Below are 23,318 nucleotides of genomic sequence, written 5' to 3'. Positions count from 1 at the left end.
GGCAAGAGTGGAGTTAGATGCTCCCTTACCCCTCCCAAATGCTTTAAAATGATAAAAAGAAGGCACTTAGCTGTGTTTCTGCCGCCTCCCCTGCCTGGCCGTTCTCCTTCCTGTTTCTCTCGCGTCCTTCTTCATTAAAAAAAACACTACGTTGTACGTCTTGCGCATGCACACGCACAAAACGTACAACATAGTGTTTTTTTCAATGAAGAAGGCCGTGAGGCGGCGAGGAGCAGGAAGGAGAGCGGCCAGGCAAGGGATGTGGCAGAAACACAGGTAAGTGCCTTCTTTTTATCATTTCAATGCATCTGGGAGGGGGGAGGGAGCGGAGCGATGCATAGCTCCATTGAGTTTTTCTCAAACTCCATGGAGCTACGAGTAGAGGCACTATGCCAGCTCCGCTCACCCTTAAAAAATAGCCCTGGTGTGTTTGCTGTGCGTGTTGTGTAACTTTTGCACGACATAGATCCTGAGGCTTTCTCTTACGTCGACAACATTTACTTAACTGATGACAAATTGATACTGCATCTGGTGAGTGTTGACTGCGTCATTTTGATTTTTGCAGACTTAGGATACAAATTTAATTTTGCTAAGTCTCCTATTGCCTATTTGGCGATTCTCTTTTTGGGTTACAAACTCAACAATGAAGGGAGGGGGTTAGCCCCCCAATTTCTAGAGAAATGTGCTCAATTGCAGCCTCCTTCTACTCTTAAGAAGTAATAATCTTTGCTGGGCTTTTTGAATTTCAGGAGGACATACATTCCTGATTATGCCCAGTGTATCAAACTGCTTTACGCGTTAAGAGATGCTTGTTTTACCATGAAGCATTGAGCAGAGCGCCCTCTTTTAAACCAGCCCAATGCTTCATGGTAAAACAAGCATCTCTCAGTCACCAGAGATCCTGCTCACACAAAGACTGTTACAAGCCCATCTTCACGATAGAAGCCACGCTTCTGTTGCTAAGACATCCACTTTTAGGATCCCCCTCCTCATCACACCTAGGAACCCCCGCCATCTAGCGTTCACTTCATTTGGAGGACAAATTATCTCATTCTGTGTGACCAGTTTCTTATGAGAACCAACATAGGAAGTGGTTTTCCCAATGAAGGCACCTCTTTGCCAAAACGCGCGTAGATGAACATTGCCACAACCTAGATTGATGCAAATTTTGTTTTGGATTTATATATTAAGACAATCATGTTATCATACTAAAATTGTATCATGGTCTGTGCATAATTATTGCACATCTAATGTACAGAACATATGAAAACAAGTCTAATATGTATGTGATTTGTATGATTGGATAAATGGATGAATGTGAATGTTTGCAGTTTGTTGTTTCTTTCTCTGTCTAAAATATCACAAAATTATTGATGAAAATATTCAAATAAACTACATTTTTGTACTTTTCTAATTATGAGTAATGGTCTCTTCCCCTGATTAGAATATAATTATATATTTTTAAACATAATTCGAAGTTGCCCTAGGAACTTTACAGTATGTATTTCCCTGCCTAGGTGAACTTCTCATTAGTAGCAGGGGCCTCTAATCTTTACAGTTTTGGCCCCACACACCTCATCTCATATAATGAAAAGGGATCAATCCCACGTTAACATTTTCAGCTGTACCAGTATGCCCGACGGAGACGATTCGAATGCCATACGTCTTTCGTGTCTCATTGGGTGACGTCATCACACCTGGACTGCATTACGACAACTGGGATGTTAATGCAGTAAGTTCGTTATTTTCAGATTTTAAATATTACACTACTTTTGAAACTGAGGATTTTATTTAAATTCTGCCAATTATGCTAATTTATTCTGTTTCCAACATTATGGTCATAATTATTTACATAAATCAAACACAGTTCATAATCAGGTTAATTATACACAAATGGGAGCATTGTTCTGCCCCATTTCTGAGTAGTTCCCAGACACCGAAAAATTATTTTGCTTACTTTTCAGGTTATAATCTATCGGACCCAAGATCCCAATATTATAATTTGAGTGCTCAAACACACAAGAAATTCATGCTGACCCATACTAAATTGGTATATTCTTCGGCTTTACTAACCGATTTATTCTTGAAAGGTTATGATTATTGGAAAGACATGATTGATTTGAAATCAATATAGGGTACCAAAATTTGTCAGGTGCAGGGAACTGAATCATTGCACAATGCATGTTTGATATCGTCACAGCTGTTATTCTTGAATCAGACTGTGCAACAAACTACATGTTTTGGTTTAGCTACTGCTAAGAATTTAAATTTTCCCTAGTTTCCGTCATTAGCAGCCTATGAAGACTGGCAGCAATATACAAATTATTCTCTTGAGGACTTACACAATATGGTCCACAATGGTACCCTCAATTCGTCCACTATTGCACCCTTGGGATGGTTAATATGGCAGCTCAGTACTAATGCTTGCCAGTTGCGTTTTTCAAGTTCAACAAAGGGGTTTATGCTCAGTAGACCTGACCCTCGCTTTCCACAAACACATACAGTTACTACTTATTATGAGGGTAAATTGTGTCAACAGTAGTTGGGACAGTCTTTATTATCATCTGTGAAACAACATCTCTCATGCTTAAATGATGACATTGATTTGGCAGATTTCCTTTTAGGTCCACGGCCTCCTCGTCCGAGACGTGTTGCATATGTAGCATATAAAAAAATCTGGAAACTGTCCCAAATGGAGGCAGCATTCAGATTGTGACAACTAGATCAGGATAACTTGTTTAAAGTTTTGGATGAGGTAAATGCTCCTGGTTTAACGACAAATGCCGCAAGGCCAAGAAGGACCTCCTGGAAGTGGTGAAGGTGAAGTATAGGACACTCATCAAACTTTCCAGGGCTGGGTATAAATGGACCACCAACCAGGAAAAAAAAACTGGGAATTAGAAATGTGGGAAACTCTCAGAATTGCCCTTAACGACAAAGACCTGAAAACCTTTTGGGCAATAGTAACCTCGGGCGACAGGGAAGGGAGATCAGCCATAGAGCCCAAACTAGCACCTGAAGCTTGGGAGACCCACTTTGGGTCCTTGTATGCCATTGGGGATGGTGGCCCCGTTAATCCCACTACTTCCAGTATGACAGTGGAATGCTTAGGTATTGGCAGAGTGATAGGATACGTAGATAGTGCTAGATGGTTGAATGGAGAAGTGCATGGGACAGACAGAAGGATTCCTAGACTGAATAGGTACTAACTGAGTATTTAAAAGACTGTATAAAAGCTATGTAGATGATTAGAGGTCGGCATGCATAGTGCACAGAATATTGTAGCTGTACTAGTATTGGTGTGTCTATGGTTTCGAGAATGGTAGTCTGTATTTTAGGGTGTGAGGATGTGCATCAGATGATCACGTAGATGATGTAATCAGTGATGTCATTTGAGATGTCATCAGTGATGTCATCAGTGATGTCATTAACCATGTCATGAGTGATGTAATATGTGAAGTCATCAGCAGTGCATTACTTTAATCCAAAAAGCTGGCCGCCATATTGGCCTGGTCACGATGTGAAAATTCAGGAATTGATACAATAAAGAAAAGAAAACAAGTGTTAATATGCACACAATGTCATTTCAGCATATCTTGCCCCGTGACCGCCATACCTGTATGTTCGTCAACGTGACTTATTCATAATAAACATACTTAGAATTGCAAACATCAACATAAACAATGGACTACACATTACTTTAAAGTGAAAGGCTATCGGCCATATTAATCTGGGCACGTTGCGTATTATAATGGTTCTTACACGAAAGAAAAGAAAAAAAAGGGGTGTTAATATACACACACTATCCCTAAATAAAGTTCTAGTGATTATAGTTCCATTCCATTCACTGCTCATTAGAGATGTCATGAGTGATGTCATGAGTGATGTAATTGACCATGTCATGAATGATGTAATGTCTGAGGTCATTAGCAGTACATTGTGGGGGCGTAAGTTATAGTTAACTCAGGTAACTATAACTGCTGAATTGCACTGGTTGTGTATGAGTGAAATCGGAGTCTAATTATACCGTCCCTGCAATCGTTGTTTTTTTCAGCAAATTTCTAGGTTTTTTTTAACGTTAAGTAAGATGCATATCACAATGGATGGTGGGGGGCTGGAAGCAGGGCCTAGCATTGTGCTGCCCCCACCCAAGCTTGCTGCTCCTGCCTTCCCTCCTCCTAGCCATCCATTGTCCAAGTCCATGTCCCTGCTCCCTTATTACAGCCCAGTGTGGCTGTTGTTCTGCCACTGGCCTTCCCGCCTTCCCTGAACAGGTAGCTTGCTGCCCCATCCACCTCCTCCCTATCCTTTGTTGTCTGAATCCATGGACTAGCCTCCTCCCTCCTGCCATGCATGGTCTGATGTGCTGCCACTGCCCTCCATTTAGCATGATGTACAAGTCAACTCCTCCTGCCCTCCATTGCCCAATTATATGCCCCATCATTGACCTCCTGCTTAGCCTCTGTGCTTAGCTTGCTGCCCCTATTCTCCTTCCCTCTGCCCTCCGATGTCTTTGTGCATGCCCCTGCTACATTCTTTTTGCCCACCATGTTCTGTTGAGCTGCCACTCCCCTCCCACCTGCCTAGCATTGTCAGATGACTGTAACCTGTCCCTGCCACCTCCACCCTGCCTGTCCACATTCCATGCCCCTATCCCTTTCCTCCTGTCCTCCATGGTCCATTTTACTGTCACACCCTTCTGCCCTCCCTGGTCTGTTTTGCTGCAACTGCTCCTCCTGCCTGCCCCGAGTGGTCTGTTGTGAGGCCCCTTCCCCTGAACACTCTTGTCTGTGCCCAGGTCCTGACCCTCCCTTCTATCCTCCATGGTCCTTTGTGCATGCCCCTGCACCCTCCTTCTTGCTCATCATAGCCATTGTGCTGCCACTAACCCTCCCGCTTGCCATGCATGGTCTTCTGTGCTTCCACGGCCCCTTCCACCTTCCCTGTGTGGTCAGCTAGCTGCCTCTGACCCCCTCCCACCTTCCCTCCATGGTCTGTGTGTATGCCATCATAGTCTCACTGTTGCTCTCCATGGTGTATCTTGCTTCTAGTGCCCATCCTACCTGACCTCCCTGGTCATCTTGCTGCTCCTGCCCTGCCCTGCCCCCTTGCCCCCAGCCCTCTGTTTCCATGTGCAGACCCCTATTCCCTCCCTCCTGGCTTGTCTGTTCCATTGTAATGCCCCTGATCCGTCCCTCCTGCCCTTTATGGTCTGTTATGCTGCAGCTTTCTCTCCTGTCTGTCCATTATGGTCAGCTAGCTACCATTGCCTCTTCCCCTCTGCTCTCTGTTGTCCATGTGCATGGTCCTGTCCCCTCCCTATTGCTTTCTATGGATTGTTGTGCTGCACTTCCGTCCCGCATGCTCTGTGTGGTGTATTGTACTGCTGCAAACCCTGATGCCTGCCCTGTAGGGTCAGTTTGGTGCACCTCTCCATGTCCCTCCTGTCCTCTGTTATCCGAGTCCATGTCCCTACCCCAATTCCTCCTGCCTTCCATGATCCAATGTACCATACTTGTGAACATTTTGAACTTGGTAAGAGGGAGATTTTGAAAAACAACTGGGGTATTGATTTTCCCCTTTGAGTTACATTGAAAAAGAGGAGATTGTAGACAGGAGACAGATCAAATAAAGCCCATTTGAGCTTAAAAACATTGGACGTTTCCTGGTCTGTTGGCATGTATGGTTGTACTACCACTGCCTCTTCCTTCTGCCCACAATGGTCTATTATATTGCCACAACCTCTCTTGCCAGTCCTGTATTTTGGTTTGTTACCCCAGCCCCCCTTTCCACTGCCCTCCATAGTCTGTTGTGCTGCCACTGCCCTTCCTGCCTGCCCAGTGTGGTCAAATTGTTGCCTCTGCACCCTCCTACCTGCCTTCAATTTTCAGAGTCCGTGCCCCTGGCCTCTGCCTCTCAACAGTATCCTAATGAACAACTAGATTGCTAACATTCTATATTTATTACAAAAGTGTGGAACGCCTGACGTCATCTTGATGTAATCAAAACTGTAATACCTAGAGTATTTCCTTTAGAAATTACATATATGAGAGGGACTTATTTGCATCACAATTATGGTTAGTGCTCTAAAAAACTCAAATGAGGACATATTTTCTGATTTTTCAAATAGCGACAAAGCACTTTTAAATTATTTGTTATCTTTATGTTTTTTTATCCAGTTGACCACTTGATTAAATTTTGCACTTAGGGGAGAGGATGTGGTGTTACTTCCAGAGCTGCAGACTTTGCAACTGGGGAACCAGGTTGGAGTTTCTGCTTCAGCTTGACATTCTGTGATTCTGGTCAAATCACTTAATCTCCCCATGTCTACAACCAAAATGAATTTGTTCTTGTGTGATGTAACCAATGCTTATGTAAAGCACTCCAATACCTGACAATTCTGCACTATATAAAACTGCAAAACCACAAAACATAAAAAGTGTTTTGCACACTTCTGTCATTGGGCTACATGTGGGCAACATCTGGGTGATATTTGTGCTGCATTTGGGCTCTTTTGTCTCTGGTGGCCATCTTGGGAGATTTATTTGTTATGAAGTTTCCTAATTTCCTCATTTACTGCAGTCTCCTCAGTAGGAAATGCTTTCAGTTTTTTACTTTGATTCCATCAAGAAGGTATTCAGATATGTCACACATTTGCCATAAATTCTGAATGTTAGCACTCTAGTTTCTCATTAGATACCTGTAGTAAAGCTATTGGTCACCACGGAAGTCTGCAGCTGGTATTAAAAGTGCATGTTTCAGTCTGCATGTCAGAATTTTTTAATGAAATAGAAGAGGTTTGAGAAGTCACTCAAAAGGTGCCCTAATTTGTCTTTCTTCAGCACTAATCATAATTTGTATGGCAACATGAACCCCCTCATTGCGTTCCTTTTTAAATTAAATGTTTTAAGTGTTACCAGTTTATTCCAATAAAGATGGCTTCAGGTGTGCCATACTTTTGTCAAAAGTAAGACAGTAAGCGCTCTAGTTGTTCTTAAGATCACTCTGGGACAATCTGTCATTGGGCTACATCTGGGTGATATTTGTGCTACATTTGGGCTCTTTTGTCTCTGGTGGCCATCTTGGGAGACTTATTTGTTATGAAGTTTCCTAATTTCCTCATTTACTGCAGTCTCCTCAGTAGGAAATAATTTCAGTTTATTACTTTGGTTCCATCAAGAAGGCATTCAGATGTGTCACACATTTGCCATAAATTCTGAATGGTAGCACTCTAGTTGCTCGTTGGATCACTGTAGTAAAGCTACTGCTCACCAGGGAAGTCTGCTGCTGGTATTCAAAGTGCATGTTTCAGTCTGCATGTCAGAACTTTTTAATGAAAGAGAAGAGGATTTGAGAAGTCAAAATGTGCCCTAATTTGTCTTTCTGCAGCACTAATCATAATTTCTATGGCAAAATGAACCCCCTCATTTTGTTCCTTTGCAAATTAAATGTTTTAAGTGTTACCACTTTATTCCAATCAAGATGGCTTCAGGTGTGCCATACTTTTATCATAAGTAAGACTGTTAGCGCTCTAGTTCTTCTTTAGAACACTCTGGGACATTCTGTCATTGGGCTATACTTAGGCTACATCTGGGTGATATTTGTGCTACATTTGGGCTCTTTTGTCTCTGGTGGCCATCTTGGGAGACGTATTTGTTAGGAAGTTTCCTAATTTCCTCACTTACTACAGCCGCCTCAGAATGTTAGCACTGTAGTTGCTCATTAGATCACTGTAGCAAAGCTACTTCTCACCAGGGAAGTCTGCTGCTGGTATTGAAAGTGCATGTTTCAGTCTGTATGTCAGAATTTTTTAATGCAATAGAAGAGGATTTGAGAAGTCACTCAAAATGTGCCCTAATTTTTCTTTCTGCAGCACTAATCATACTTTCTATGGCAAAATGAACCCCCTTATTTTGTTCCCTTTTAAATTAAATGTTTTAAGAGTTACCACTTTATTCCAATCAAGATGTCTTCAGGTGTGCATATACGTTTGTCATAAGTAGGACTGTTAGCGCTGTAGTTGTTCTTTAGAACACTCTGGGAAGCTGCAGTAGAACACAAAGGAATCAACTGACAGTCTCTGCCCTTGTTGGATGTACATGTTTTAATGAGAATGTCAGACTTCATTCTCACATGACTGAGAAAGATAATGTGAATTTACAGAAAATATGCTCTCAGTTTAGCTTATAGATCACCTTCCAAACCTCTGTGGGAAAAGCATGAGAAAATAGTTTTCTCTCAAACATGATTCATGATATCCCAGCAGAAGGCTTTTTCACATGGTAAAATCACCTTAGAACACACCACAATTCCTAAAATGAGTATGGTACCATCCACAAATCATTTATAATGTAACTAAAGTCTTAAAACCTTCTAAGAACTGCAATGCTTTTTAAAGAGGTGCTATCATGTATATTGGTCCCAAGATGGCTGCCAACACTTCTTGGATGAAGTGCTGACAGACAATCAGATCTCACGATGAAATGTGTGGTTAGGCTCCGCCCAGATATATATGTGATTTTACTTTTGATTTTCTCATGAACTACTGAACGGATTTACACCATTTAACCAAAAGGCATGAGTGTGAACCAAGGACTACCTCTTTACCAAATTTGGTGTAATTCCGTTCAGCAGTTCGGGCTGTAGCTGCGATTAAATGTTCCCATGGAAAATTGCATGGGGAAAACATGTTTTGGGTCCCCCTTTTTTTCTCAGCCCCCACTTGAGGAATCACCCCGAGACTTTCAGGATAGGAGCGGACCAGAGCGCCCCACCAGTTTTAAAAATGTCGCGATGATTCGTCAACCGGCGCCAGTAGGTAATATATATATATATATATATATATTATCTACTGGCGGTCGCCAGTAGATAGTTATAGTTAGGATCGTGTTTCCATAGGAAATCCGCAACATTCTATTTGGAATAACTTTGGCGCCGATTGACGAATCCTCGCGAAATTTTCAAAATAGGTGGGGCGCTCCGCTCCACTCCTTCCCTGAAAGTCTCGGGGGGGATTCGTCAAGCGGGGGCTGAGAAAAAGGGGGGGTCCCAAAACGCGTTTTCCCCATGCATTTTTCCATAGGACCTTTAGTCCAAGCTACAGCCCGAACGGCTGAACAGAATTACTTGAAATTTGGCAGAGAGGTAGTCCTCAGGTCAGGGATGTGCCTTTTGCAGGTCTGGTGTAAATCTGTTCAGTATTTCCTGAGAAAATAGCATTTAAAAGCATATATATATCTATAAGCGCGCACCGTGCGCGTACGGTAAAACTTACCGTACGCGCACACTGCCGTGCGCGAGCGCGATTCTGATTGGTTGTTAGATCTTTGTAAACATTCGAATCGGTCGAGACCAGGAAGTGTCGGCTGCCATTTTGTCTCTCGCAGTCTGAGGGGGTGAAAAACAAAGGTGGAGAACGTGAAAAGGGGGCAGGGTGGACAGTTCCTGACCCTCTAGCCTTTGTCAGGGGGTCCCAGAAAGACCCCCTAGGGCTAAAATTTTCCTTTAATATCTTGGCAAAAAATCGCGGAGTACTCGTAGCGTGCGCGTATGGTAGAAACAGCGCGCGCACGGTGAAAAACCTTAAATTCTTTTTTTTTAAAAATACATAACTTAGCATTTCAAAAACCGTACAAATTCACTGAAAAAACCACAGGTTTCACACACGTTATAGTTAGGAATTAGCATTTAAAAAACCTTCAGATATCAGATATTACATCACTGATGACATATGTGTCTTTCTGACAAAAAAATATTTGTAATATATGTATAGCTAAAAATTAATGGAAGAAGACATGGGTAAATAAGTGTCTAAATACAGTGATGTAATATCTGACGTCATCAGCAGAGGATTGCGGTCGCGTGAGTTATATTTGCCTGCACTAACTATAACGGGGGAATTTCAATGGTTTTTCATGAGTGAAATGTCCAGCTAACTATAACATGTGTGAAACCTATGGTTTTTTAAGTGAATTTGCAAGGTTTTTTAAATGCTAATTCCTAACTATAACGTGTGTGAAACCTATGGTTTTTTCAGTGAATATATATATATATATATATGTTTTACAATGTGACCCATGGCTCGGTGCGCTCAACAGCTGGTGCTCTATGTGGGGGTCGGATCCAGTCCCAATTAATTGAAACGAAGCAAAGAACAAGGCACTCTGGAACTGGTTTAGGCTTATATTTATTGTTTTTAGCAACCTCCACAAACCAACGCGTTTCAGCCCCCTCGGCTTTTTTCACGGTCAGTGAGTCCTTTGTCTCTTTCACTTATTTATACCCACTTTTGCCATAATGATGCATTGTGGGATCTGTGGTGAATCTTTGACAAACTATGTTAACAATTAAATTAAATTGTAAAAAGAAAAAAGAATAAATTAAAGGATTAACAAATGATGCTAGGCTTAGAATCACATCTCTTCATGATGTTATTGATATCATGAGATCTTAACATTATTCAATATATTTCTATGTTTGATTACTGGGCATTAATAGTGCACCTGTATAGTACATTATTCTTTTGATTTGGTTTTTGTTTTCTGTTGCTTCGGTATAGTACCGATATATTGCACCCACTTTCTATTACATGGTGACTTTGTTCTTATAATAACAGATTTGATGACCTTTTGTTATGTGATATACTACCAACTAGTCAACGCTTCAGTTTAAGGCAACATTCTTCACTATTTTCTTTCCATAGTTGGAATAATATGTATTAAAGCATTCATAATTTGAATATTCACTTAATCAGTTTTACAAATTGTCATTTCATTCTTAAAGATGTACAAAAAGTTCCTCATCATTATTAATGCCTTTCGGGGTTTTCATTCTGATTCTTATTATATATCTGGATTCTGTATGTCGTAGTGATTTTGTTCGATCTCCTCCTCTTTCTCGGGCCGGTCTCATGTGAATTCCATGGTAGCACATCTTTTTCCAATCTCCATTTTGACATTTTTGCATGTGTTTCGCAGTGGCATATGGGATATCTTTGTTCTTTGCAGCACGGATGTGCTCTTGTATCCGTTTCTTTAACATGCACGTTGTGCTTCCGATATACTTCATACCGCAATCGCATTCTATCACATAGACTACGAAACAAAAAGTACAGGTGATATTCTGATCTATATTCGTCACACTTCCATCTGTTTCATAAAATGTTTTCGTATTCTTCCCGATCTTACATGCCTTGCATTTCCTGAATCCTTTATTTTGGTTCACTAACCAGTTGCTTTTTGGTCTTTCTTGAAAATGACTTGATGTTATCATGTCTTGTAGGGCCTAACATGTTTCCAATATCTCCGTCCCTGGCAATGAGGTGCCAATACTTTCTTATTTTGTTCAGTATCACACCACTTTCCTTACTATAGGTAGTTATGAATCGCGGTGCTTGTTGTCTTATATTTTCTTTTCTTTCAATTTTTGGAATTAAAGTCTCTATCAATGATTTCTTGTCAATTTTTTCTTTACATTTTTTCAAAGTTCTTTCATTATATCCACATGTTTTTAGTCTAGCCATTGTTTCTAGTATTTCTTTTTCAGCATCTTCCTCCTTGGAGCAATTTCGTTTCATTCGTGTGAATTCACCGTATGGAATGTTGTTTTTCAAGGGAATTGGGTGAAAGCTTGTCCCATGCAGTACACTGTTGGTCGCTGTCTCTTTTCTGAACAAAGTTGTATGTATTTGATCATTTTCTATAAAAACTTTTGTGTCCAGAAATGCGATCTCTTTTTTACTCATTGTGTGCGTGAAAGATAGTCCAATGTTATTGATTGACAATTTCTCAAAATATTTTTTGAACTCCTTCTCCGTACCATTCCAAATTAAAAACAGATCGTCGATGAACCAGACCCATAGCACAATTTGTTCCAATTCTTCTCGGAAATCCGGACACCATGCGATTGTCTTTTCCCACCATCCCATAACAATATTCGCATAGTTCAGCGAAAATGAGATGCCCATGGCAGTACCACACTGTTGTCTAAAGAGCTCTTTGTTAAATAAAAAAATATTGTTGATAAGACATGTCTCTATCATCTTCATGAGCATCTGCGTATGTTTTGGATCTTTAACGCTTCTTTGTTTCAAGAAATAGCTGCATGCTTCCATTCCTACGTCGTGTCTGATGGAGGTATATAACGATACCACATCTATTGTGACTAAGAGATACTGGCTGTTCCAAGTTATTCCATTCAAAGTTCTCAAGAAATCCCCTGTGTCCTTTATGTAGGAGCTCATACTTTGAGCTATCGGTGCCAAAAATGTATCAACGTATTCAGATAGGTTCTCATATAATGAGTCGCATGAGGAGACAATATGTCTTCCTGGTGGCTGTTGTAGAGCCTTATGAATTTTTGGCAGAAAATATATAGTAGGTGTTTGGGGGAAATCCTTCATAAGGAACGTTAGTTTATTGTAACTTAAGAGACCGTCATTGTGCCACTTCTGTAGTTGTGTATTTAGTTCAATAGTCATTTTATTGATGGGATTAATCTTCAATCTAGAGTAGTTAGTTGTATCATTTAGCTGTCTCATGGCCTCTTTGACATATGTACGATGTTCCCCCCCTCATCAGCCGGTTTTATTGTGACTTCTTCATTTTCAATTAGTTTTTTGATTGCTCCTCTTTCTGCTTTGGTTAGATTTTCTCTTTGTTGATTCCTTATTTTTTGCATTTTTTCTAATTCCTCTATAATAGCATCGGAGAACAGATCAAATCTATTACCTGGAGATAATACTGGACAATATTTTGATTTTCTTTTTAGACCACTCTCTGGCCTCTTGTCTACTTCAATGTCGAGATGAGATAGTATTTGTTCCTCTGATATATTTTCTTCATCCAGGTCGTATAGTAGATCAAACATTGTTTTCAGATCATTCATTTGATCGATCGAGATTGTGGGGTCTGATGGTGTTTGTTCGATTGTACTTCCATTGTGACGTTGTTCTTGTTTTGAGGCATGTATTTTTGCTAGTTTCAGCTTTCTCACATATTTGTAAAGGTCAATCCTTGCCTGTGTGTAATTAAAATGGCTCTCGGGACAGAAGGTTAGGCCTTTATTCAACAACGATGTTTCCTCTTCTGACAGTTCATATTTTGATAAATTTACAATTAAGTTGTCAGTCATCACTTCCGGTTGCGTAATGAATAGCGTCTTCTTTCGCTTAGCCCTTCTGGTTTTTCTGATACCTGTGAGGTGCTTCCGCCTTCTTCCCCCCTGCCCCTGTAATATATATATATATATATTACCTACTGGCGTTCGCCAGTTGGTAGTTATAGTTAGGACCAAGTTTCCATAGGAAGAGTATTTTTGGTTTTGCTTATAACTTTGGCGTCGTTTGATGAATCTTCATGACAATTTCCAAACAAATTCTTTGTTCATATCAGCTTCTATGTTAAGCGTTTGGGGGCGATTCGTCAAGGGGGGGTCGAGAAAAAAGGGGGGTCCCAAAACGTGTTTTCTCCATGTTAATTTCCATAGGAAACTTTAGACAAGGCTACAGGTCGAACTGGTGAATGGAATTGCCCCAAATTTGGCAGGAAGAAGGGTCTTGATCTGGAAAGCACGCTTTTGTTTATTTGGTGTAAATGCGTTCAGTAGTTTTGGAGAAATATCGAAATTTACAGATATTGATATTTGGGAATTCTGCCATCTGATTGGCTGAGGCGTTACGAGCACGAGCTTGCTGCTTATTGGCTGCAAGCGGTGCAAGAAGTTGCAACTAGGAAGTGTTGGCAGCCATTTTGTGATTCCGTTGAAATGAGTAAGGGGGAAAAAGGGCAAAAAGAGTAGGAAACAGGAGGATAGGAGCACTGTAACCTCTGTGGGGGAGTGAGAAGTGAAGTAGTCACTCCTACCGGACTGAAAGTGCGGTGTTGCTCAGAGTGACATGGTGCTGAGATGAGATGCTGCTACACTCGGGTATGAAACCGAGAGCCTAAACCGTGAGGTCATTACTGTAAAGTGATGTGCTCTGGTGTTTGTAGCATACATGTGGAAGTTGTGTTAGTAGGTGTTTATACCATACAGGGACTGGGAAGTGAACTACTGACCTCTACCGTGCGTTAATACTATACCGGAAGTGGGAAGCGAAGTACTCACGCCTACCGGTGTGAAGACTCGGGGATCAAACCGAGCGGATTGTTGTAAAGTGATGGGCTGTGGGCGCTGTAGCATACCTGTGGAAGTAGTGTTAGTTTGCGTTTATATAATACAGGGAGTGGGAAGTGAACTACTCACCCCTAATGGTCTGAAGACTCAGGGATTAAACCGTGAGCACATTGCTGTAAAGTGATGTGCTATGGGCGCTGTAGCATACCTGTGGAAGTAGTGTTTGTTTGTGTTTATACAATACAGGGAGTGGGAAGCAAACTACTCACCCCTACCAGTCTCAAGACTCGTGGATGAAACCATGAGCTCATTGCTGTAAAGTCATGTGCTCTGTGTAGTATTCCAATGTAAGTTATAGTAGAATGTTAGTATGTAATGCTACTATAATGTAAGTATGTAATGTTAGAATGTAGGGCTGTCATGAGGGGAATCTTGGGGAGTTTGTACACGGTGCTGGTGAAGACGGTTGCCTTGCTGTCTGGTCCTGTTGGTGGCTGTTTAAGCTGTCTTCTTTTCCTGCAATAAATCTACTTATTGGATCCACTGCTGTCTTCCTCTTCACTACATGAATTTGGTGACGAGCGGCAAAAGGTAAAAAGAAGGCAGCACTCACCAAGATTTTGAGCTTGCTTGCATTCTGCTGAAGACCCGTTTTCTTGGTGAAGCTGTTTCTACTCATCCCAGGGTCTTCGGCTGATCAAACTATTAACAATTATATTTTTTGATTTTGGGCTGCCTCTGCCTTTTCACTACACTCTGGTTGCTGTACTACACGTGTGCAAGTAGTGTTAGTATGCGTTTATACTAATTCTGTAGTTATGCATTAACCAATGCATCATGGCCCTATGGAGCACCCACTCCCAGGCGCAGGTCATACAATGTTCCGGGCTATGCATCCGCGGGACATTTATGTTTGCTATTACAGGGCGGGAGCATTGCTTCCACCCTGTGATAGTAAATTCTTGTTTGCCTCGTTGAAGCGAGAGGAGGAAAACCTCATTGTATTGCTTCAATAAAGCAGATCCGCATGGTGAAAATGGAGAAAAAAAAGTGGGGTCTTACCCATTCATTTAAATGAGCCCACTGGTGGGTAATGTTCCGGGGCCAATCCTATTATTATATTGCTGGGTCTCTGCAACACTGGGGACCTTAATCTCACATGTAAATGAGGTGTGGGAGGGCACAGAGACGTTTCGCAGACTAGGAGATCGACACCTCCCCGGGTATTGTTTACGAATTGTTCGGGGGGGCTTTGAGTCCAACTCAAGACCGGGGATCGGCAACCTCCAGGGCTTTACTTAAATATACAGGGTGGGCCTCGCAAGTCCTTGAAGCCTCCGTGGTCCTAGGCAGTGCCTTATTGGTTCTGAAATCACACGGGCAGTACTCATGATGTTATAAAGTGATACACTCATAGAAACCCTTGCCGTTGTAGAATTACCCAGGCTTCATTTATGTAATAGTCTGTTGGTTTATATTTGGTAGGTGCACCACAAAATTAAAAATGTCTTCCCTCATAATCTACTATGAACCGCCGATTTTCACAATAAACTGCAGACAAGTGTTGTCAGAAAAAGAAGACCCATACAATCACTTACTTATTGGTAAAAAAAATAACTTTTATTAAAACAACACAAATAAATGGAAACGTAACTTTATTCGTACAACAGTAAAACATGAAAGAAGTGGGTGGGACTCCTCCGGAAGCAGCGTACAAAACCTGCAAGAGAAAAAAGAAACATAAGTATGTGTGCCATGTCCAAGAGAACAAGTATTTGCAATGCAATAGGTCTCGAATTAACCCGAGTTTAAGCTATTGGCATTGTAAATGACAATGCCTTTTATTGATGTTTTAAAAACGAAAACAAAAATAAAAGGCATTGTTATTTGCATTGTCAGTAGCTCAAACTCGCGTAAATGCGAGACCTATTGCATTGCAAATGCTTGTTAATTGCTGGCAGGTCTACGGCCAGGAGGCACCCGGCCCACTTAAAGCCCTGAGCACTGTACGTTTCAAGCAAGCACCCTCTGCACGAGACTAAAGGCTCCTTGCCCTTTGACCCAAGGCACCCTGCGCAGTGACACTGGCTCCTGCTCACGGTATGAGATTCCTATCCCTAAAACTCACCACCATTCGCTCACCGCATGAGACCAGAGGCAGCCTTAAGCCGCGCTCATGAGCTGGCATCCGAAAAGAGGCAATACCAGCACGCGCCCTGAAGTTCTCGTAAGGCGCCATTTAGGCGCTCTAAAAACATCAAAATAAATACAATGAAATAACAAGCCCGAGAGTTGTGTGCGCGCGCGGGCAAAAATAAAATTTAAAAAAGCAAGCGAGTGGTGCTCAGAGGCGCTTCAGTGAGTGCGCTGGCGATGAGCGGGTGCGTGATCGCGCATCCTGCTCTTTTTCAAAGCACATACTTGTGCTTGTGGCGCATGACTGCGCACTCCCACAAGCCGTATGTAAAAAGAGCTGCACGACAACTGAAGGTCTCCTATGTAACTCTGGGCAGTGAACTGCACTCCGTTTGCGGAGTTTGCGGAGTTTCAGTAACTTTGTGGTTTGCGTAGAACGCGTAGTTACTGAATACCACACAATCTGCAACGTAGCGTAGCTGTTTTTCTTCTTCGCGCGCTCAATATGCTTTCTCGCATGCGTGGTAATGACTTACCCTGATTCTGCGCTCGCCGACTCGATTTTCTATCCGTTCGTGTGCGCCACGAGATTTGTAATATGGCTGCACGATCCCGCGAGAGTGTGCGAACGCAAACACGCCATTCGGACGCGCGAGCTGACTTCCGGCGGCAGTCTTGGTAAGATCGCGATCCCGAACACGCAGAAACTACAATCTGGCGAATAATATCTCTCGAGCATCATAAAACCTTCTCGAAAATGATCATTTTGCTCAAAAAAACTCCTCAGATTGTGATTTGGCTGTAGTTTTTTGTGCAAGGAGTCCTTTTTCTTTTTTTACTTTTTTTTTTTCAAGAGGAAGGAAGTGCCCCTGAGTCTCCAACTTCCTGTTTCTGTCCAGCAGGCTCCACCCAGTGCTTTGTCCATGTGCTGTTCACTTTCATTTGGATTTTGGAGCTGGAAGGATCACTTTTGTGTATGTCTGCTGCATCATATATCATTGGATTGGATTTGAGGACTTTTGGAATTGAGATTTTGCAAGTCAGTTGGGGAATTGGTGTACTTGTTTGTTTGATTGGGGCTTGTACCTACAATTTTTTGGCATTTTCATCATTTTTAAAATTTCTTGTTGTTGCGGGTGGCCTGTAGTTTCAGTAGGGGCCTACTTGTTTTTCTTTAAAGTTTCAGCCAGTAGGCCCAGAGGTACCCATGGGTGCATGTTTCTGTGGTGTCTGTTAAATTTTATTTTAAACATCATGTAGGGCATGGATGGCATTGGATTGCATTGGATTGAATTGCTAAATGTGGTTGGGGTGTATTTTACTTTTTGGGTGTGTGTGTTGTTCATAAATAAATACCTTTGTTGGATGTGTGTTTGTGCTTGCTGTGTAACTTTCCAACCTTTCGTAGCCCTGTTGATTTTCGTTTTTGCATTTTTGTATTAAAGCTGTATTGTTTAGCAGGCCTCCTTTGTCTGGTCATATAGGCCTGCTTGAGTTCATTGTTTGCCATGGCCTGTTGTGACTGACCATCCATGTGACTTGGGGCCATTTTGTGGTGGTAGTTTAGTAGTGTGCTGCTTTTTCCATATAGGCCTGCATGTCTTTTCTTTGTTCCCCTTGGCTTATGCTTGTTGTTGTTGTGGCCAGGCCATGTGGGTTGAAGCCATTTTGTGGAGTTAGGCAGTGTGCTTGCTTTTGCCATAGGCTTCAGTCCCAAGCTTGTGGCCTAGTCTGCCAGTAGGCCCAGAGGTAGTCATCTCATCATGGGTGCCTAAAAACTGTTTCTGTGTTGTCAGTTGAATTTTAACACCATTAATGGCATTGGATTGAATTGCAAAATGTGTTTTTTGGGGTGGAATTTCAGTTTTTTGATGTGTGTTAAATAAATAGGCCTTTTCAGCCAGTAGGTAACCCTAGGTGTTCAGCTCGCGCAGTTTTGGCAACTCTGCACAAAGCGACAACGCAGACTTACACTTTTTTGTCTTCTTTGTGTGCTCAATATGCGTGTTCGCGAACGCGAAAACGACTTTTTGTAAAGATCGCGATGCCGAACACGCAGAATTTGCAATCTGGCAAAGAATATCTCGCGAGCAGCATAAAACCCTATCGAAAACGATTTTGTTCATTTTGCTAAAAAAAACTCCTCAGGTTGTCATTTGGCTGTAGTTTTTGGAGCAAGGAGTCAATTTTCTTTTTTTTTTACAATTTTTTTTAGAAGAGGATGGAAGTTCCCCAGAGTCTCCAAATTCTTGGTCCTGTCCTTTGTCTTCACTTTCTTGTTATTGTGGCTGGCCTGACCATTTGGCTGGGGGCCATTTTGTGGTGGTAGTTAGTAGTGTGCTGTTTTTGCCACATAGGCCTGTGTGTCTTTCCATTGTTCCTCTTGTCTGCTTCCAAATCCATCCCCATTGCCAGCTGCAGCTCCCTGATGCTGCATCCATCCCACGTGATGCACAAATGTAGGCCAAACACAGGCTCCACTACATTTCTTTTTTTCTTTGCTATTCTTAGTCTTCCTGAGTGTACACAGTACAGTACACCAGGAAAGCTCTGGCCTTGTTGTCAAAGTCTCATAAATGGCTACACTGTTGTTCGCTGAGTTACTAAAATGTAATAATTGTGACCACCACTATGCACTAAGAAGTTATATATTATATTAGTTTGATTGTACTATCTTTTGACTGATGTTCTTCTGGCTTTTTTGCTTTTAGGTGCACAAAAGACTGAGGAGGAGGTGTGTCATCATCGCCCGTTGTGCTGCCAGACAGACGTCTTACTGCTGTACACGACGTGACGTGTGAGTGACCTGACCAGACAACTGAGTGCTGCTGACATCTGAATAAGATGGGCCCAAAGAAAGCAGGTAGCAGGTCCTCCAGTACCAAGAAAGTTGCTATTGAGAAGAAGGAAACGAAGAAGGAAGTGACACTTAAGTCTGTTGTGCTACCCAAAACGTTTTTGGGGAAATCGAAGATGACGCCTGCTGCAGCAGTGTCCGGGGGGCAAGCTGGGGCCAGCACCTCCGCATCAGTGGCCCAAACCCACCAACCCAGGCCCAAGCACATGAGTGTGGAAGAGGTAGCCAGCCTAATGGTGGAAAGCAGTGATGCTGAGCCTGAGCTAAACTTATCGCTATCTCAAAGTAGTACCCAATCAACGCAGGAGGAAACACAGAAGATAAGTGCTCAACAACAACAGCCAGAACCACCGCCAGCAATAGTAGTTGTTGTTCCTCCCGAAGTAGGGGCAGTTCAGGAAATTGAGCCTCATGCAGAGGAAGAAGAGGAAGACACTCATTCAGAAGTTCCATTGTCTTCCAAATCCCCACCAAGGAAAAGGAGGGATAGTCCAAGTTCTTCGCCTAGCTCCCCTTCTGATGATATAGATGCCACTTGGAAGCCACAAACTGAGTCTGAGAGGGAGACACGTCCCAAGACCAGGCTAGGGAAAAGGAAGGTTCCAGAAAGCCTTACACTTATGGAGGTTGATATAGAACAGCAGGATGATGAAGATGATGAGCCAGTCATCACGAACATCACTCCCAGCCCCGAGGAGATGGAGACCAACATTATTACCCTATCCAAAATCGCTGCGAGGGATGTAGCACATATACCTCCAACACAGGTAACATCAACACGAACAACAGCTTCCATATTTGCATTAGCAAAGGCCCATCAGTGACCTACATCCAGCACAACCACCACCTCAGTAGAAGTATGTAGTGGTACAGCACAGAGTCAAATTCAATGCACACCCTCCAGTTCATCCAGCATTGGAAGTGGCACCTCCAGCAGGAGGCAAAAGTTAAGCTCCCCAGTTTGGGACTTCTTTACGGTTAGTGAAAAGGAGGAGAACATTGCTATATGCTCTATTTGTAATACCTCTGTTAGTCGGGGTAAGCTTGGTACAAACTATGGTACCGGAGGCCAAATAACCCATCTGAAAAAACACCACTTGATCAACTGGGAGGACCAACTTAGCGGCATAAAAACTGCAACCATTGGTGTTGGTGGGGATAAACGAGTAGAAGAAGAAGATCGGATCACGGTGGGAGAGGAAGGACAGGGAGACATTCTCTCTGGTAGTGGTACACAAAGTAGCCCTGTCCCCAGCAGTGCAGTGTTATCGTCGACCACATCTTCAGCAACATCTCAGTGGCACAAGGGTAAGAGTCAGCCTGAGACAGCAACGAGAACTGCAATGAAAAAAAGTGCGTCGTTGAGCCTAAGAGGAAGGAAAACCATGCAGCCCACCATTATCAGCATGTTTAGGCCGGTGGAGGGGCAGTACGAACGCAACCACCCAATAGCACGTTTGTACAATGCGAAGCTGGCTAAAATGTTAGCACTGGACCTTCTCCCTTTTTCTTTTGTTGAAGGGGTGGGTTTTCCAGGATTTGTGACAGCCATCTGCCCAAAATGGCAGGTTCCCAGCCGCTACTATTTTGCCAGAGTTGCTGTTCCAGCACTACATCACGACGTGTGCTGGAATTGCTTGGAAACGCCTTGAAGCAGAGTGCTGTTCATAGTATCCACCTGAAAACAGACATGTGGACCAGTTGGCAAGCCACTGATTACATGTGCATAACTGCACACTGGATCTCTTTCGTGGGGGTTAGAGAACAGATATCCGCTGGTGATGACGCTGATGAGATTTTTGATGCCACTCGCAAACATGCAACTGTAGCCATGTTTGCCATGGAGAAATCGCATACTGCTGCAAACATTTTGGATGAGTTTAACAGCAAGGTCTTTGAGTGGCTGCACCTGAGAGGGCTTAACATTGGTTTTGTTGCCACAGACAATGGCAGTAATGTAGTTAGGGCTATGAAAGATGGTGGCTATTTCAGGGTCCCGTGTTTGACACACTGCATTAACATAGTTGTTCAAGACTTCTGAAAAATGAATACAAAGTCAGCAACTTACTGGTCACCTGCAGAAGAATATGCACACATTTCAGCCATTCTTTTAAAGCCCGGAAGCAGCTGAGGGTCATTCAACGTGAGCATAAAATGCCAGTCAAAGCACTCATCCAGGTGGTGCCAACACATTGGAATTCAATTTATTACATGCTTGATCGCCTGTTTGAGCAGTACATACCACTCAATGCTTATGTCATGCGAAGATTAGGGGATCCTACTGTGAGAGGCATTGTAGCTGGGTCAATGGGACCTCGTTAAATGCCTGACAGAGATGCTTCTTTCTTTTGAGGTCTTCACACGTGAAGTCAGCAGGGAGGACTGTACTATGGGCCAAGCTATCCCATTCTTGCACATGCTAGAGCAACAGCTGAAGGAGGTGTCTGAAACATACACAGGTGTGAATGACAAACAAGACGCACATTATTTTGTGGAATCCTTAGCCGTTCACTTATCTGAAAGTACAAGGATTCAAAATAACATTGTGTCACATCCACATTACATTATTGCCACCATTTTTGGATCCACGGTACAAAGTATTTCTGAACAGTAAGGCAGTAATTCCTTTTTCAGAAGTGGATGTTGCCAAATACAAAACTTTGATAGCTGAGCAAGCCATTGACTTTGAAAACGAACGGCTGATAATTAGGGCCCCCCCCAGCCCAGAACAAGTACTCCAGGGCAGATTCCAGAGTCAAGTTCTACTTCAGAGCCTGAGGGCAGTGCGTTTGCCTCCCAGCAGTCATCGACACTCTGTCGCAAGTGTCTCTTCTGAGCGTGTTTTCAGTGCTGCTGGTGCCACTTTCTACCTTCCTTTATTTGTGTGTGTATTTGTATTTTTCTGCTTCAAATCAAATCACAACAAATGAATCCGTCACCACCGTCTTCTCTTTTTATTTCCCTATTGGAGTTGCATCTCTGTGCATTTTACTGCCCACTCCTCAGAGTCCTGCTCCATCTTCCTGACTCGCCCTAAATACATTTCCCTCAAGCCAGACATTGGATGGAGAATAGTACAGGAAAAATTGTTGCCTCTAACAGTCCCTCCAGAAGAAGTGGTATCCTCCTTTTGTTTCCGAGCCGAAACTCGTCCGTGTCAGAAATAGGCTACAACCTCGGCAAGCATAAAAGCTCATCAATGTCAGAACAGAAGGTACTTGGCAGAGAAAGACAAAAGACTCTTTGAAGAAACTTGCTGACATGTCACATTTCGGCAAACTCAATTCAATTGACCAATGACCGCTACCCAGACCGCGGCCCATCTCACAGCACTGACCATGATGATGTGAACCAACTTCAACTGCAACAAAGAAGTGCCACAGATGAGTAAGAAAACTGAAACAGCGACTAACACTCAAAATGAACGTGGCATAATAATGAGGCCACTGGCTCGGTAAAAAGACACACACCTGTCAGAAAGAACTAGACATCTGACAGCAAGAGAGAAGAACAAGACAGGTAATGTACTAATGTTGGCAATGCATGCGTTGTATGCAGACTCAGAGTGATTGCTCTTTTTTGTGTTGATGTTGATGACATTGTGCATGAAGTCGAACTGTACTAGTAATTAATCTACCAACCAAAAGTGACTCAAGTGACAGTCAATGTTTCCCTTCTTGTTGTTTAATAACCAAATTGTACTCCTACTACTACTGCAGGCTAATATCCGTTTTTAATATGGAATATGGACTTAGTCGGAGTCGTACTCGGTATACTACAGACTGAGTTGGAGTTGGCCAACACGTACAACAACACCATGATGATGAGTCATGACCATACTATCTTCGCACTTTCGCAGTCAGTCAGTTGGATAGGAGATGATTGATGGAATAACTCTGGGCATTTCAAATCAAGTGGCGTAAAACGGTAAATATGTCAACAACCACAGCAGACCCTCATGTCCGTGTAGTGGTGGAGTCGAGTAGTGCAGTGGTATGACTGACAGCGGTGCATTGCCATTGATTTGATTTATTCACTTAATTTTGAAAATGCTAGGTTGCTGTATATGTGCTTTGTCTGGCTCTGTCAAACTTTCAGCTAAATGGAAGTTTGGTCACGGCCCAGTGCCGTGGCGTGGCATGCTCTGTCCTGTTGTTGGTGTAGCTTAAAAAATGCTGTAAACAGAGTAGACAGACATGATGTATCTATC

Source organism: Triturus cristatus, chromosome 2_1 (genome assembly GCF_964204655.1).
Source record: "Triturus cristatus chromosome 2_1, aTriCri1.1, whole genome shotgun sequence".
Lineage (NCBI taxonomy): Eukaryota > Metazoa > Chordata > Amphibia > Caudata > Salamandridae > Triturus > Triturus cristatus.
Note: the sequence above shows the minus strand (reverse complement) of the source record.